Source organism: Mirounga leonina, unplaced genomic scaffold (assembly GCF_011800145.1).
Source record: "Mirounga leonina isolate KUSES-001 unplaced genomic scaffold, KU_Mleo_1.0 Mir_173, whole genome shotgun sequence".
In the NCBI taxonomy this organism is placed as follows: domain Eukaryota; kingdom Metazoa; phylum Chordata; class Mammalia; order Carnivora; family Phocidae; genus Mirounga; species Mirounga leonina.
The window spans coordinates 6255267-6272908 of NW_023270447.1; positions in this window are offsets into that span (position 1 = coordinate 6255267).

The window sequence follows — 17642 nt, forward strand, 5'->3', positions numbered from 1 at the left end:
AACAAAAAACAACTCATGCAGATAGCTTAGGAACACATACATATTATTTGATTATATACTCTGAGTCTGGAGTTCGGTGGGCTGTGAGGATTAAGGAACAAAGTGCAAAGAAATTCTGAAGTCTTTTTAGTAGATATATTTATGGTAATGGTAAATTGATATTCAATTCTGACACCAATTTCAGTGAAATGTAAGATCAATCAAATGAATAAATGTGCTGATGGTGGTGGTGGCTAGGATTCTCAATTCTCAGAGTGGAAGAGAGAAAAGGCCTCATCAGACATCTATAGAGTAACATGGCCCCAAAATGCAGGTTCATAATTTTGGGTCTCTGTCTTCTCCAGACCTTGGCCCAATAATTCTTTATCTTATCATTAACTCACCAATGCCTTCAAACATATTTTTCCCCCCTATTTAATCCAAGTTTTCTGGTCATACACTGTAAGAGCTTTTTCCCATTACTGGAAGGAAGTTATATATATATGTAGATTGTATATATATCAATACATAAATCCTGTTCGTTCTATTTCTCTGGAGAATCCTGACTAATGCGTATGCATGGATAGTTTATGCAGTGCTACAATGAAAAAATATTAGATAATGCAGAATAGATAAGTTTATCAGAGCTTCTATTTTATTTAGAAGCAAAATGGAATAATCTACATGGTAAGAGTGCCTCATAACTTCGTTCTCGTACTTTGATCTTCTCATTCTAGTTATCCTTTGGGAGATCATCCAGTCTTATGACTTTTTTTAAAAAATATTTTTATTTATTTATTTGAGAGAGAGCATGAGATGGGGGAGGGTCAGAGGGAGAAGCAGACTCCCTGCCGAGCAGGGAGCCTGATGGGGGACTTGATCCTGGGACTCCAGGATCATGACCTGAGCGGAAGGCAGTTGCTTAACCAACTGAGCCACCCAGGCGTCCCCAGTCTTATGACTTAATACGCTTTCTGACAACTATTAAATTTATGTCTGTAGCCCAGAACTCTGTTTTGAATTGCAGACGTTATATCCAACATTATAACACCATTATAACTTAGGTATCTACTAAGCACTTCAAACATAATATTTTTAAGTTTTATACCTTGAAAACATGGTCTGAAGCAAAATATTGGTTTTTGCCTCCCTTGTCCTTCAGAGTTGTGCCTACATCTGGATAAGCAGACTCTGAGACACCAGGAAAAGCACTGAAAAGAAAAGCAGAGAGATGCTCTGGTACATTGTTGGATGGGCGCTGGCAATCTATGCAACTCTTCCCTAGCACTGCTCTGAAATAAATTGCGCCAAGCAGAGTTGGACCACAAACATCTGCTGCATTGTCCAAAGCCAAACTCTGGTTTTGTTTTTGTTTCCCTGAAACCTGATATTTGAGTTATTTACTGATGAAAAAGAAATCACCTCCAAAACGTAGTAGCTGAAAGCAATAAACATGTACTGTCTCATACAGGAATGGCTCAGCCTACCGTTTCTAGTACAGGTTTTCTCATAAGTTTACAGTCAAGATCCCACCTAGGGCTGTATTCATCTGAAGGCTTGACTAGAGCTGGAAGATCCATTTCTGCAAAGGTTCACTCACATGCCTTGCAAGTTATGTCTTGTTGTATGGCCTCCATTCCTCCCCACATGTACTTCTTTATGGGGCTTCATGAGTGCCCTCATGACGTGACATTTAGCTTCCTGCAAAGCGAGTGTTTCCAGAGGGAGCAGGCAGATGTCCATAATGTCTCTTATGAACCAGCTTGGAAGGTGCACACTATCCTATTAGTTACATAAGCCAGCCCTTCCTGTCATGGGAGGAGTTTACATATCATGTGAATATCTAGTCAGACATATTTTAGAGTTTGGCACCACACCTCCTTTAACTGCAATTTTCCCAGTGTCACTCAATGGCCACTCCACCCATCCTATTGGTTAAACCAACAAACTTGGATTTATCTTTTACTACTTTATTTATCTTATATTCCTAGATCAAATAAGATGATAATATGAGAAATTCATTTTGGGGAATGAATATATTTTCACATGTATACCATACACTTAAAAAATTAAAAGTCTGAGGGATGCCTGGGTGGCTCAGTCGGTTAAGAGTCTGTCTTGGGCTCAGGTCATGATCCTGGGGTCCTGAGATTGAGCCCCGCATCAGGCTCCTTGCTCGTGGGAGTCTGCTTCTCCCTCTCCCTCTGCCACTCCCCCTGCTTGTGCGCTCTCTCCCTCTCTCTCTGATAAATAAATAAAATCTTTTAAAAAAATAAAAGATTGAGAATTCATATAATGTAAAGTTTGGAAAAGAATCTGGCAAGTTACCTAAAATTAAACCAATAATAACAGTTACTAACTTATTTGGCCATTATATAATGGCAGACATAAAACATGTGGCTCAGTATTTATAATATTACTCTTTATGATTCTGATAATGACCATGAAATATATGCATTCATATGTTAAAGATGAGCTAGTTCAGTCTCCTAAAAGTTAATTAATTACTCATGGTCATACAGCCATTAAAATTAATATAGAGGATTCACTTTTAGTAACAGGCAAAATGACCCACACAGAATGACCAGAAATCTTAGATGAAAGAAAGAAAGAAAGAAAGAAAGAAAGAAAGAAAGAAAGAAAGAAAGAAAGAAAGAATAAAAGAAAGAAAGAAAGAAAGAAAAGAAAAGAAAGAAAATCTGTTTGAAGACACTGGAGGGCTAATGACAAGATAAAGAATTATTGGTCCAAACTGTTAGAGAAGAAAGAAATCTAAAATTGTGAGCCTGGATTTGGGAGTCCCTTTTACTCTACAGCTGTCCAGTTTGGATTATTTTGACTGAAGAAGAGATAAATAAGAGGCTGAGCAGTTGAGCAGAACTCTCGACAGGTATTCAAAAAAAAAAAAAAAAAACCTAGAGAAAATTTCAAATTTTCAAGTTTGTTTTCAAGATTGTTTTGAAGCAACAAATACTATGTGATTTCCAGTCTCCCTTTTGAATGAGACCGTTTATTGCAGTAATTTGGTCCTTGTTCTGTCATTGTGTCTGGATATTTGTACTTGTAAGCAGACAACTTTCTTTTAGTATACAGGTGTCTGTGTTAAGAAAACCCATGTCTGGACCTTATGTATCTTATGAATCTATAACTTAGAGCTTGAAGACATGATTGGGTTAGATTTTTGTTGTTCATGGCAGGGGGATTATATTTTAATGGCAGGGAGAGGCATGAGTAATTGTGACCAAATGGACAAACTTTATATATTGAATTATTGACCTTTATTATTTACCCATTCCTATATTCATGCCTGTTGTCATACAACTTTGCAATTCTTCTCACTAGAGACAAAGTACTTCACCATCTTTGAGGTTTGCACTTGGCCATGTAACATGATTCAGTCAAAGGACTATTAATAACATGACACAAGGAAAAGCTTAAAATGTGTTCATGTGGTAGGGTGTGCCATCTTGAAATTCTGACATTACCAAGTAATAAGAGTCCCATAATAACTGCTACTCCTTCAGCTTCAATAAGAATGAACTCACATTGAGATGCCTGGGTGGCCCAGTCAGTTAAGCATCTGCCTTCGGCTCAAGTCATGATCTCAGGGTCCTGGGATCAAGTTTCACACTGATTCTCCCTCTGCCGCTGCCCCTCCTCCCTGCTCATGCTCTCTCTCTTTGACAAATAAATAAATAAAATCTTAAAAAAAAAAAAAAGAATGAACTCACACTGTCTTATGTGAGCCCAACATGCAGTAAAGAGCCAAGATCATCTAGATACATAGTTGAAGAAAAGCCAGATAGCCAAACCCTATCTTTATCAGCTGATCATCAGCCAATACACAGATGTGTATGTGAGATTAAATGATTATTGTTTTAAGCCATGTGCTTGGGGCAATTTGTTATGCTGCATTATTATATATATGCCAATAGCTGGAAAGGATGACTGAAATATCTACTGCATGATTGTGCCATATAAAGTTTTAAAACAAAGCAGGCTAAACTATAATGCTGGGAGTCAAAAAAGTTGGGAGAGGAGAGATAACTATTATTGAGAGGGGCATGAGGGAGCTTCTAGGGTGCAGGCAATTTTCTCTTTCTTGACTCGGATGATGATTAGATGAATATTTTAATTTCTGATAATGCATTTGTCTGTGCACTATAATTTGTGCACTTTTCTGGGTTTATGATGTTTATGACATCCCAATATGTATATATTTTAAAATTCTATACTCTTAACTGCTATAAGATATAAAGACCAAGCTTTTATGATATTAAGGTATATAGAGATATCAAAAAATAAATACCTCTTTAAAAAAATAAACAGATATTTAGGTATGGTTAATCTAGGTGGCCAATCCCCTTGTAAAGCCTCGAAATTTATTTGCAGTTTACAATATTATAATCCCCATGATGAAGAATATTTTGACTATCATGCTCCCTATATAGCTCACTAAGCATACAGGAAGACCTAAGTAAATTTATTTTTGTAAAAATAAATATAAGAAATTAAAGGAAAGAGTCAATGGCTTTAAGGTTTTGCATGGACAACTGAAAGAAGTAAGCAAACATTTAATAAAGTGTTGAAAATTGGGGGGTTGGCCGATTCTCTTAGTAGATGCACATCAAACATATAAGTTGATATTTCATGCTAGGCAGTTGAGAGTTTGGGAAGGGATAATCAGAAAGGCAATCATTAATCTCTGTCCAGTGAATTTGCTATTGCTGCAAATTGGTAAGAATAGTTTGGGAGTGTGATAAGAAAATTATTTGGTATTAAGAGAAAATGAGAGAAGTAGAATTGGTTGTAATTGGTTTAGAAAATAATTATGGAGAAATTTATTATAAAGAATAGTACAGAATTGAAGCACTAGTTGGAGACAAGTGAGGCTTTTCTTAAAGAAGGGAGGAATTATATACTGCTTGTATGCTGATAGAAACAACCCAGTGGAAAGATTAACATTGAGAGAAGCAAGAATTGCTCTTGGGATGCCCTTGAGTAGGAATGAGGGAGATGGGCTTTGCGCAAAAGTGGAACACAGGAGAGTCATCCTTTCTAAGAAAAGAAGTATCAGAGTGCACGTTTAAAGATGCAAATGTAGTGATATAACCTGTGGAGAGGTCTAGTGGAAAGCCTCTTCTGATTACTTCTGTTTTTTCACTGAAAATTGATAGCACCTTTATAACTTATGAGTAAAGAGAGGGGAGCAGGTATTAAAAGTTTAAAGAGAAAAAAGTTTGTATAAGAGTGAAGGTATTTGGTAAATATCATAGAAATGATGGATAGCAGTGGGTGTCTATTTGATGTTGGTGGTCATAAATTTAAAGTGAATGCAGTTATCAAGCTTGTGCATTTTTCTCCAGCTGTGTTTGGCTGTCTGGAGAAGTTGCGGAGTAGTCAGAAATTTGGATTTAACTAGACTGGTGTTTCTCCAGGCCAGAATAACAGAGATAAGAGGAATAAGGATGTAAGGGATGACTTAATTATAATAGCAATACATGTAGACTGGATAAGGAGAGGAGTTGAGATGAAGGGGCTGTGGAACCCTGGAAATCTGACAAAGTTAGTAGATGAAAATTGAAAGTGGGGTGGGCAAAGAGAAGAGCAAGAAAGGGAGTGTGCCAGGAAGTTTTCAATGCAATCCTTGAGATTATGTTTTGGAGAGGATACTTTCAGTGGAAAGAAAGAAGCCTAAATTACAACCAGGGAGTGGGAAAATAGAGGAAAAGACCAAATGAGAGAGGAGATCAAGTTTTTAAGAGGCCAGATTATTGAAAAGTTATTTTACACAGTTTTGAATACCTCAAAGATTATAATATAATTAATCTTGAGGGTATTTTAAAGCTATGTTCCTCAAACCTTATGGATTTTAGAGAAAAGGGAAAAACAATTGGGGTGCCTGGGTGGCTCAGTGGGTTGAGTGTCTGCCTTTGGCTAGGGTCATGATCTCAGGGTCCTGGGATCGAGTCCCACACTGGGCTCCTTGCTCAGAAGTCTGCTTCTCCCTCTCACTCTCCCTCTGTGCTCTCCCTCCCTCTCTCTCTCAAATAAATAAAATCTTTAAAAAAAAGAAAAGAAAAACAATTGTCTGGAGAAACAAAGAAGACATCTACCCCAGTGTCAGAATCAACAGCAATGGGACCGATATAGCTGAAGGAGAGCTTGCTCAGGAAAATCAAGGTTTCAGCAAGACAAGAAGTTGGAAAAATTTAGAGATGAGGTTGAGGATATAGGGGATGACAGACCAATGACAGTCTGTAAGATCCAGAGGACACAGTGGGAAAATCTGGGGAACCAGAAAGAGGTGAGAATTGGAAAAAGAGCATACGCACAGGTCTTAAGTTGACCATTTATTTGATAATCTTGATGAGAACTGTCCTGATAGTATGTTAAGCAGACTGGCTTGGTATTGATGTGAATACTGTGAAAATGGACTCATCTCCTGACACATGGAGCTCTGGGTCCCTCTTCACTTGTAAACCATGAAATAAAATGTCTTGTTCTTGACTTTACATTTTATGTAGTTCGGGATACAGAATATACACATAAAAAGAATACAAATATTACCCACATATTAAAATAGTGTAAGAAGGAGAAATTAAGCCACAAGTAATAAAATTCCAATACCATGTAACTCAATGTAATCCAGTACAATCATCTTTTCCTGAAACAACTCCACAGTTTTCTAAATGGTCAAATAGTATCAGTTCTCCTCTGCTTCCAATTTTTCATCCTCACTGCTGCTAGAGAAATCTTTCTGAAACATGCATATGATCATATAGTTATTTGTTCCTTAAAAGACTTCCATGGCTTTCCATTTACCTTCAGGACAAAAAAAAAAAAATTCTTTAAACAAGACTCAAAAATCTTTGTAAGAGTTTATAGTTACTCACCTCTCAAGCCTCAACTTTGTTTTCACTCCAGGTCCCCCTAACTACAAAAACTCTGTACTTGTGATTACTTCTGAATCTAAGTTTATCTATATGAAATTAACATCTGCATATCTATACCCAAGTCCAATCATCATCTCCAAAGACAAAACTTCTTTGTTCTCCCTGAGTATATCAATCCCCTAATAGATGCTTGTGTGGTACCAAGTATCTCACATTCATGGCACTAGATACCTTGTAACATTACATTTACTTGAATAGCTATTTGATTAATATCAGTCTTCCTCTCTCAACACTAAACTGTAGGATGAGTTTTGTAGGTTATAAGCAAGTTTCAGGCATGAATCTGGCTTATAGTTATTTAACCAATTAATTGATATTTTTCCCATGAAGATCTCTGAAAAGAAAGCATTCAGTAAAACTGTAAGCATTAGACAAAAAGCAGACAGGACTAGGAAACATTTGCAAGATAACTATTGAAGAGAAGAAAGGGAACACAGAGAACTCCACAGTAGTCGAGGAAGAGATATATTAGAGAGGATGATTTTAGGAATAAAATGGTAGGCTTCTGTATTTGAAACATGGCCAATGAAGAGAACAGATAATAACTAGGAAGAATCAATTTTGTTGTTGAATCCTGCTTTTCTCACATAAGTAAACCAAACTCTAACTTTGCCTTCTTCACATTTCACATTTTCCAGTGTGTGCTGCTTATAAAGAAAACAACCCGCTTAGACTGGTCTTAAAGGTCACCTGCTTAGTGACCAGAAAATTCACTTATAGAAGAAACTTTATGTGCCAATGATTTAAACCTGTTCCACTTTAAATGGAGTACTGGCAATGGCCCTGAAGAATGCTGTTCAAAGTGCAGCCTTTGGGGGCATGAGAGCCAAGGCAAGAGGTCACACTCTGCTTTCCATTCACAATTCCCTTTGTTGCATGTGTTTCAGATTTTCTCTTTTCTCTTTTGCCTAAAAGTCCCTCTACACTCACGTGGTAGTTCTCCTAGTATTTGAAATTACGCCAATAAAATGGAACTCTTTGAAGAAATTTCAAATTATTAGAGGTAAAGTCATACTCAAAAAGACTCTCTTTTATAGTTCTCAGATTAAATTCATCCTCTGCATAATCCTTTATTGGTTATGAAACCAAGCTTTCATAATCCTGTGATCAAGAGAGAGAAAGATCAGGAACCTGTGCAACATTAATTTGCAGATACTAGTTTGCATGTCTTTGGGAAATCTTTCTTAGAAATACACAAGTATTCTTGTAAAGGGTGATTAAATTTGAGTACGTGTGGTTTTATGACTGCTGGATAATTTCCTTTTTTTTTCAAAAGATGAATTTCACAAAGATGTAACATTACCATTATCAACTTTTGTACATCTTCTATATTGCGTTATGGAAGACTTTTTTTTCATTCTCTGATATGGTTATGATGTTAATAGTAAACCTTTTAGTCTCTCCTTATTTCTAAATAATGCATACTTACCTCTATTTGTAAAGGGAATTTTAGATAGACTTGGTTTCGTGTATAATTTTTTTTTAATATGCAAAGGTAAGGAATGTATATTTAAGGCAAAAACTAAACAGCCCTTTGTAGATTGAACTGACATTGAATTACATGTTTTCAAAATTGATAATAATTAAAATACAGCGCTGTTCCAATCATCTCTCATAAAGCGTGAACTAAGAGATAGAAATTCTAGCACTTAATGATATACTTTCAGGAATTTGAGTGATTTCAGCTGTCTCTATTTTCATTCACATATTATCCTCCATTTAACATCCAAACAGATCAGTCTTTATGTATGCCTATGTCCCTGTATATGTATATCTGACCTGTGGCTTGAAATGAGATCAAACCTCCTGGTCAGAATGTAAACTAAATGAACGTAAAGATTATAGATTATAGATACATGGAGAGCATCTGTGAGAAAGGCTAAAAGTAATGTGTAGGATACTCACAGCAGTTTAATATATGTTCATTTGGAATTTTAAAAAAATAATTTGGGAAAAATAAGAAAATAAGAAAAAAAAATGTTTGATTCCAATTATTGCTCATCATCCCCACTACTAATCTCCCAGTACAAATCATTCTCATCTCTTACCTAGATTAGAGTAATGCCTCCTAACTGATATCCCTGCATCTCATCTCTCTTCAGAGAACAACCAGAGTCATCATTTTAAGCAGAAATAATATTAGTGTTCTGCTAAAAAACTCCCAATGGCTTCATAACCCACTGATAATAAAATACTAAGTCCTCATTATGGCCCAAAATATTTTACATTGTCCAGCCCCTGATAATTTACTTACCTTGTCTTTTACAATTCAGCCCTCATTTGTTATTTTCCAGCTACATGGACCCTCTTGGTTGTTCTTAAAAAACAACCGGCAGGTTTCTGTTTAAATGCTTTTCTCCAAATAGCGCATGACATACTCTCTGCTTTTCTCTCTCTCTCTTTTTTTTTTCTTTTTACTCAAATTTCCCCCTTCTTAGGGCCTTCTTTAACAATCCTTTTGATTAAAAAACTGTAGGCAAACCTCCAAGTTACTGCAGGTGTGGTTAGAGGCCACTGCAATAAGACGACCATCACAATAAAGCAAATCAAATGATTTTTTTTGGTTTCCCAGTACATATAAAGTTATGTTTACACTATTCTGTAGTCTTAAGTATCCAAAAACATTATGTCTAAAAAAATTGTGTACATACCTTAATTTTAAAAAATCCTTTCTTGCTAAAAGATACTAACCATCATTTGAGCTTCCAGCAAGTTGTCATCTTTTTGCAGGTGGAGGGTCTTGCCTGGACATGGACGGCTGCTGACTGATCATGGTGGTAGCTGCTGAAGGCTCGGGTGGATGTGGCAATTTCTTCTACTACGACAACAGTGAAGTTTGCCGCATTGATTTGACTCTTCCTTTCACAAACAATTCTCTGTAGCATGTGATGTTGTTTGATAGCATTTTACCCACAATAGAACTTCTTTCAAAATTGGGAGTCAATCCTGCCAAATCCTGCCACTGCTTTATCACTAAATTTATGTAACATTCTAAATCCTCTGTTGTTATTTCCACAATCTTCACAGTATCTTTGCCAGGAGTAGTTTCCATCTCAAGAAACCACTTTCTAAAAAACAAACGACCCCCCCCCCCCCACCGCCACTTTGCCCATCCACAAGAAGCAACTCATCTGTGAAAGTTTTACCATGAGATTTCAGCAATTCATTCACATCTTCAGACTCCACTTCTAACTCTGCTTCACTTGCCATTTCCACCACATCTGCAGTGACTTCCTCTCCTAAAGTCTTTCTGTTTGTTTGTTTTTTGTTTTTCTGTTTTGTTTTGTTTTGTTTTTAAAGATTTTATTTATTTGACAGAGCACAAGCCGGGGGAGCGGCAGGCAGAGGGAGAAGCAGGCTCCCCACTGAGCAAGGAGCCCAACGTGGGGCTGGATCCCAGGGTCCTAGGATCATGAGCCAAGCTGAAGGCAGATGCTTAACTGACTGAGCCACCCAGGTGCCCCTCCCCTGACATCTTGAACCCCTCATAGTCAGCCATGAGTTTTGGAATCAACTTCTTCCAAATGCCTGTCAATTTTATTTTGACCTCTTCCCATGAATCACAATGTTCTTAAAGGCATGAAGAATGGTGAATTCTTTCTAGAAAGATTTCTATTTCCTTTGCTCAGATCCATCAGAGGAATCACCATCTATGGCAGCTACAGCTTTACAAAATGTATTTCTTAAATGATAAGACTTGAAAGTAGAAATGACTCCTTGATTAGAATGGACGTTGTGTCGGCAGGCATGAAAACAGTATTAATCTCATTGCACATCTCCATCAGAGCTCTTGGGTGGCTAGGTGCATTGTGAACGAGCAGTCATATTTTGGAAGGAGTATTTTTTTTTTTTTCCCCAAGCAGCAGGACTCAACAGTGGGCTTAAATATTCAGTAAACCATGTTGTAAACCGATGTGCTGTCATCGGGCTTTTTTGTTCCATTTATAGAATGCAGGCAGGGTAGATTTAGCATAATTCTTAAAAACCCTAGGATTTTCAAAATGGCAAATGAGCACTGGCTTCAACTTAAAGTCACCAGCTGCTTTAGCCCCTAAAAAGAGTCAGCCTATCATTTGTAGCTTTAAAGCCAGGTACCGATTTCTCTTCTCTAGGTATGGAAGTCCTAGATGGCATCTTCTTCCAATAGAAGGCTATTTTGTCTACATCGAAAATCTGTTGTTTATTGTATCCATCTTCATTAATGACCTGAGCTCGATCTTCTGGAGAACTTACTGCAGCATCTCCATCAGCACTTGCTGCTTCCCCTTGCATTTTTCTTGTTACAGAAACAGCTTCTTTCCTTAAATCAAATGAATCAGCTTCTGCTAGTTTGAAACTTCTCTTCTGCAGCTTCCTCACTTCTCTCTGTCTTCACAGAACTGACAAGAGTTGGGGCCTTGCTCTCGATTAGGCTTCGGCTTCAGGGAACGTAGTGGCTGGTTTGATCCTCTTTCCAGACCACTAAAACTTTCTCCGTATCAGCAATAAGGCTGTTTTGCTTTCTTATCATTTGTGTGTTTCCTGAAGTACCATTTTAAGCTTCCTTCAAGGACTTTTTCTTTGCATGGACAACTCAGAAAGCTGGTGCAAGAGGCCTTGCTTTTAGCCTGTCTTGGCTTTTGGCATGCCTTCTGCCCTAGGCTTAATCAGTTCGAGCTTTTGATTTCAGGTGAGAGCGGTGTAACTCTTCATTTAAACACTTAGAAGCCACTGTAGGGCTATTAATTGGCCTAATTTCAATATTGCTGTGTCTCAGGGAATAGGCAGGCCTGAGAAGGGGGTAGGGAGGTGGGGGAACAACAATCAGAAGTCACACAGGGAGTCTGGCTGACTCAGTGGGTGGAGCCCGTGACTTTTGATCTTGGGGTTGAGGGTTCAAGCCCCACGTTGGGTATAGAGATTACTTAAAAATAATTTAAAAATCTTAAAAAAAAAGACGTGTTGATTTTTCTTTCTTTTTTTCTAAGAAAAAATAATTTTCAGGAGAATATTCTTCTGATAGCTTTCATCATTGAACTTAATAAACTGACCTTAAAGTTTCAAAAAAAAAAAAAGACACAGAATATTTATCAATTAAGTTCTCTGTCTTATATGCGTGTGGTTCATGAAGCTCCAAAACAATTACAAGAGTAACATCAAAGATCACTGATCACAGATCACTATAACAAATATAATAATAATGAAAAAGTTTGAAATATTGTGGAAACTACCAAATATGACACAGAGACACAAAGTGAACAAATGCTATTGGAAATATGGTGCCCATAGTCTTGCTCTACACGGGTTGCAATAAACTTTGAATTTATAAAAAAAAGCACAGTATCTGCAAAGTGCAATGAAGCAAAGTGCAATAAAATGAGGTATGTCTATACTTGTTAACTCTGTGATAAGTGTTATTACACTTTCATAATTTATTATTTATATTATAAATTTATTTTATATATAAAATATAATATATTTTGATATATTTTATAATATAAATATATTTATATTTATATATAAATATGTTATATATTATACATTTTATTATTATATGTTAAATATAATTAAATATATGTCTAAATTAAATAAAATATAATTAATAATATATTAATAATAAATATAGAATTTTAATTATATAATTATATAATGTAATTATATAGATATAATTAATAACCCTTCACGGTTATCATCTGGTGACCTATTATATGTTTGTGGTCTACCTCCCACCTCTATAACTTAACCTCATTGGTGAGCAACAACTTATTTGCTTTGTTCATAGCTGTTAATACCAGAATAGTGTTTGACATATATTAGGGCTTCGCAAATCATTTCTGAGTAGGTGCATATATCCTTATAGCATAAATGAGGAAACACATTGAAGATCACATGTTCAGACACCCCATATCTCTGGATTTCCTGTAATCCAATATGTACTACAATACTACAATATTTTATATGTTGAAAGACATGGGAAATAAAATAATTCATTGATAAAACACTGGAGGGATTATTTAAAATCTAGACCAGGGGTTGGCAACCTATGGCTCTTGGATTGTATTAGCATCACCTGGAAGCTAAGAGTTTTTTGTTTGTTTTGTTTGTTTTTATGTTTTAATGGTTAAAACACTTCAAAAGGGAGATAGTATGTTTGGGCAAGTGAAAACTACTTGAAATTCTAATTTTAGTATCTATAAGTAAAGTTTTTTTGAAACACAGGCATGCTCGTTTGTTTACATACTGTCTTGGTCTGTTTGCATCTTCAAACATCAGAGTTAAGAAGTTGCACCCAGGGGCACCTGGGTGGTTCAGTCACTTAAGCATCTGCCTTCAGCTCAGGTCATGATACTAGAGTCCTCAGAGTTGTGCCGAGCAGGGAGCCTGCTTCTCCTTCTCCCTCTACCTCTCTCCCTGCTTGTGCTCTCTCTCCCTCTCAAATAAATACATAAAATCTAAAAAAAAAAAAAAAAAAAAAGAAAGAAATTGTACCCAAAACGAAAGGGCTCGTGAAGCCTAAAATGTTTACTGTTTGGCACATGAGAGAAAAAGTTTATTAACTATTCATTTGGAGATACTCAGATGATCCATACCTGGCCTAATTAAACTCAATTTTTTATATCCTCTCTTCATTTTGGATGTTCATCTCATCTGCCATATTGTTGGAAGCACAAGTTTGAATTCTAGTTCAAATACTATGTAGGGGCGCCTGGGTGGCTCAGTTGGTTAAGCGACTGCCTTCGGCTCAGGTCATGATCTTGGAGTCCCTGGATCGAGTCCCGCATGGGGCTCCCTGCTCGGCAGGGAGTCTGCTTCTCCCTCTGACCCTCCCCCCTCTCATGTGCTCTCTCATTCTCTCTCTGTCAAATAAATAAATAAAATCTTAAAAACAAACAAACAAACAAAACTATGTAGCCAGTAGGAGCTAATTGTCATTTTTACGAGTACTGCTAATTTTGATCATTATGATCACATTCCACAATTATAGTTAAATAGGTTGAATGAAATAACATCTCATATAGTTACTAGAAACAATTCAAGGATATAAAATATTCCCCAAATGTCTGTCATTTAACTACTACCATATTAATCTATGCATTGCAGAAAAAATAAAAGCAAACATATGATAACAAAACCAAAAGTCTGCTGCTATTTTTCTTTCCATTACTAGGTAAATAATTGTAACCAGCTTTAATAATTCATAGCACAGGAGAAGTACTGGAGGGTGAATCACAGAATAACTTCTGAGATCAAGATTTACAGATCCACTTTTGCAGAAGTATCCATCCCACCTTCTATTTTAGTATTCATTATGTCCTATGACACTCTTATAATATTTGCAATGAGCCCTGTTTAATATTGATATACTGCCTGTGACCCATGATCTGTTACTTAGACATGGTGATGAATGCATTGTTCAGCAGAGCCCACGCTGTTCTATATACTCTGGGAATACCTTGGTCCCTTTAACATAATTTTAAAACATTTATTAAAATGTTGTGCAACTTTTTGAGACTATTACGTTTTTCCAAAAATACATTTCACATGCATTGCTAAAATTCTACAGCTTAAAAGTACTTCCCTTCTAATTTTTTCCTATCACCTCTATGAGAACTCTGACAGAGATTTTTTTTTGGGAGGGTGGGGTGATGGAATGGGTAATGACCTTTATTGAGCTTATTCACCAGAGTAGAAATAATGTCTATACAAAACCAAATGCTTGTTACTATAACTTCCACATCATAATGAAAATACAAACTTAAAAAATAGTCACTTCAGAATTAGTGGATTCTTCGAAGCCACAGTAACCCTTAAAAATTGTTGAGACTCAAATGCAAATATTTTTTTGGTTGGAAAGCTAATGAAACTTCCAACTTGTTCAAATAGCATTACCAAAGGGCAAACCTGCCTTTTTCACAGAGATACAACGCCCTGGAATCTCAACACTGGGGTGAGAATATCATCCTGAGATCGTAAGGAATCCAGATATCCTTTAGACAGTCTTCTGTTGTCTTGTTTTCTCCATCAGAGATCTATGGGTGTGCTGAATGGTAACCTTTGATGAGAGAGTCCAATTCTTGTTCTCCACAAAGAGCAAGATGCGAGTGATTAAGAATAATACTCTTTGCCTTTTAGTCTTCTGATGCACTTCCTGCCAGTTCAAGTATCTCCATGATGAGGTACTCCAAGATGGCTGCACTACACACAGTAGCCTTCGTGCCCACATGCCAACAGCCAGTCATCCTAGATATCAGGTGCCATGAATATAATATGGCCAAGCAAGAACTGCAAGCTGGCTCTCTGTGAGCAGGAAACCAGCTTTGCCTTGACCTTTCCAGGGTCCTTCTCAGACTTATTATCAGCCATTTCTAATTGTGCTGAATCTCCAATCAGCAAGACAGAGAAAGAGCTACTTAGAGACTAGTGAGATCCCACTGCCTACTTCTTTGTTGCACCAGGATTCAAACTGCCAGATATTTTGATCAGTAGTTTTATATTCATTTTCCTAAAAAGGAAAATGCAATTGTAAAGCTTATAATTTGGGGGGGGGGGGAAAGCTATACATTTTTAAGTGGAGAAAAAAGACTAGAAGTTGGGTGGTTTTGTCTCCTCAAGTAGAGAACTGACCATACCTCTAGGATTTCAATGCAGATTTTTGACTTCTGGTTCCAGTGCCAACATGCAAAGCACTTGCAACTCGTCACTCATGTCCTCATACAAGAAAAATCTGAACAAATTGAAAATGACTCTTCTTGAACCCATCCAAAAATTAAGGTTGCAGGGCAAAGTGATACTGTGAAATCTGGAGAGACAAGGAAATCCAGAGAGTTACATTAAAGATCTGCTTACGTGGAACAGAGGCCACGGGAGTCATAAACTGTTTATAACAATTACATGGTAATTTGATAAATGGCTGGAGTCTGAGCATGAACTAGCTTGTGAGTAAGAGTCTCCAAGAACCATGGTCTTAGGAGGCCCCCATGTTTTGTGGGTTTCACTTCCAGGAACCCCATCCAGTTCACATGGTGAAAAGTCAACAGAGGTCTTTTTATGGCTCTGACAGGAGTAGAAAGAGTAACCACTGGGAAATAAACTCACAGAATTATCTATCCCAAAGACCTACTACGCAGAGAAAAGACATTACCAGAGTCTTATGCATCTGGAGGAGAGACATTTCTCTCCCCTCTAACTTTCCTGTCTCATCTAAGGGAAGGAAGACTAAGAAATACTGAGCCCAGGAACACAGGCCTATTAAAAGAGTGAGGTTTGTCCATAAGATTATAGAATGCTACCCATCTCCCACACCTTACCACAACAGCTCCAGTATAATAAAGGTGGATTACAGCTGAAAGAACTGCAAAATGGAGCATCTATCTGAGGAGGTACTTTTTGTGGAAGCCCAAAGTCAAAAGTAGAGATAAAACTAGGACATCAGAGGAATTTGAAGCCTCTGGCAGCCACAGAGTTTGTTTGCTACCACAAACATTAAACACAGACTAACTCCTAGCCAGATTGATATAAAAGCTCACACTAAAGGCTATTATCTCAGTTCCTGTTACCTGATACATCAGAGCTGGTTCTCAACAGAAAGTTAAAAGGCATGTTAAGAGGCAAAGAAAAAACACAATCGAAGAATGAGACAAAGCAAGCATCAGTATCAGATTCAGATAGGACGCAGTTTTTGAAATTTGCAGACAGAAATTTAAAATAACTATGATTAGTATATTAAAGGCTCGAATGCAAAAAGTAGATAGAATACAAGAACCAATGGGTAATCAAAATAGAAAAATGAAAACTCTACAAATCATAAGGAAACGCTAGAAATGAAAAAAAAAAAACTTTCATAGAAATGAAGAATTCCTTTTATAGGCTCATCAGTAGACTGGACACAACCAAGTAAAGAATCAGTGAGCTTGAGAATAGCTCAGTGGAAAACCCCCATACGGAAATGCAGGCAATCCTGTAACTATGGAATAAGGGGAGAAGTAACATTGGGAGATAACTATCACCTTCTGCTACTTGGGTCCTCAACCTTAGCAAAATGAAATGATACAAAAAGAATAACTACAATACCTAATTAGATTACATGAAGGATTGTGAAATTAGTGACTAACACATCTGTGCAATTGCCCTTTAAAAATGTCCTGTACTTTTCTTCAGTGACACCAGAGAGACCTGAGCATATATTCTATGTGCCTTATGCCATTATTTGTTCTTTCTCTTTTTAGACACATACTAACATTTTATTACCTTTCACAGGTTTTCTTGTTAGATAATTCTGTATTTAGTTGTATAAAAATATATGTATCCCTTAAAATATTTCATGCTCTAACAATGTGTTTTTTAAATTGAGTTCTCTAATAAAAGCAAATAACACAAATTAAACTCACATACACATATGCATAACACTTGAATGAGATATAAAGTTTTATTCACGAGTAGAGAATTCACATGGTATGAATCAGGGTTCAATGAGGAGACAGAAACCACATAATAATCTGACCAGAGAAAGTGTATAATAAAGAATTATTAACAAAAGGCTAGAGTAATGGAAAGTTAATAATAGTTAAAAAACTATAAAAATACAGTAGTGGCAGGTGTAGGGAATAGTCACTGCCTCTAGGGTTGAGATGGACTTCCCATAGACAGACTCCCCCTTCGCCAACAGGGGTTGGATTCAGAAATTATTGGAGAGGGCATGGCATGGCTTACTGGATGGTGGCAAATTTG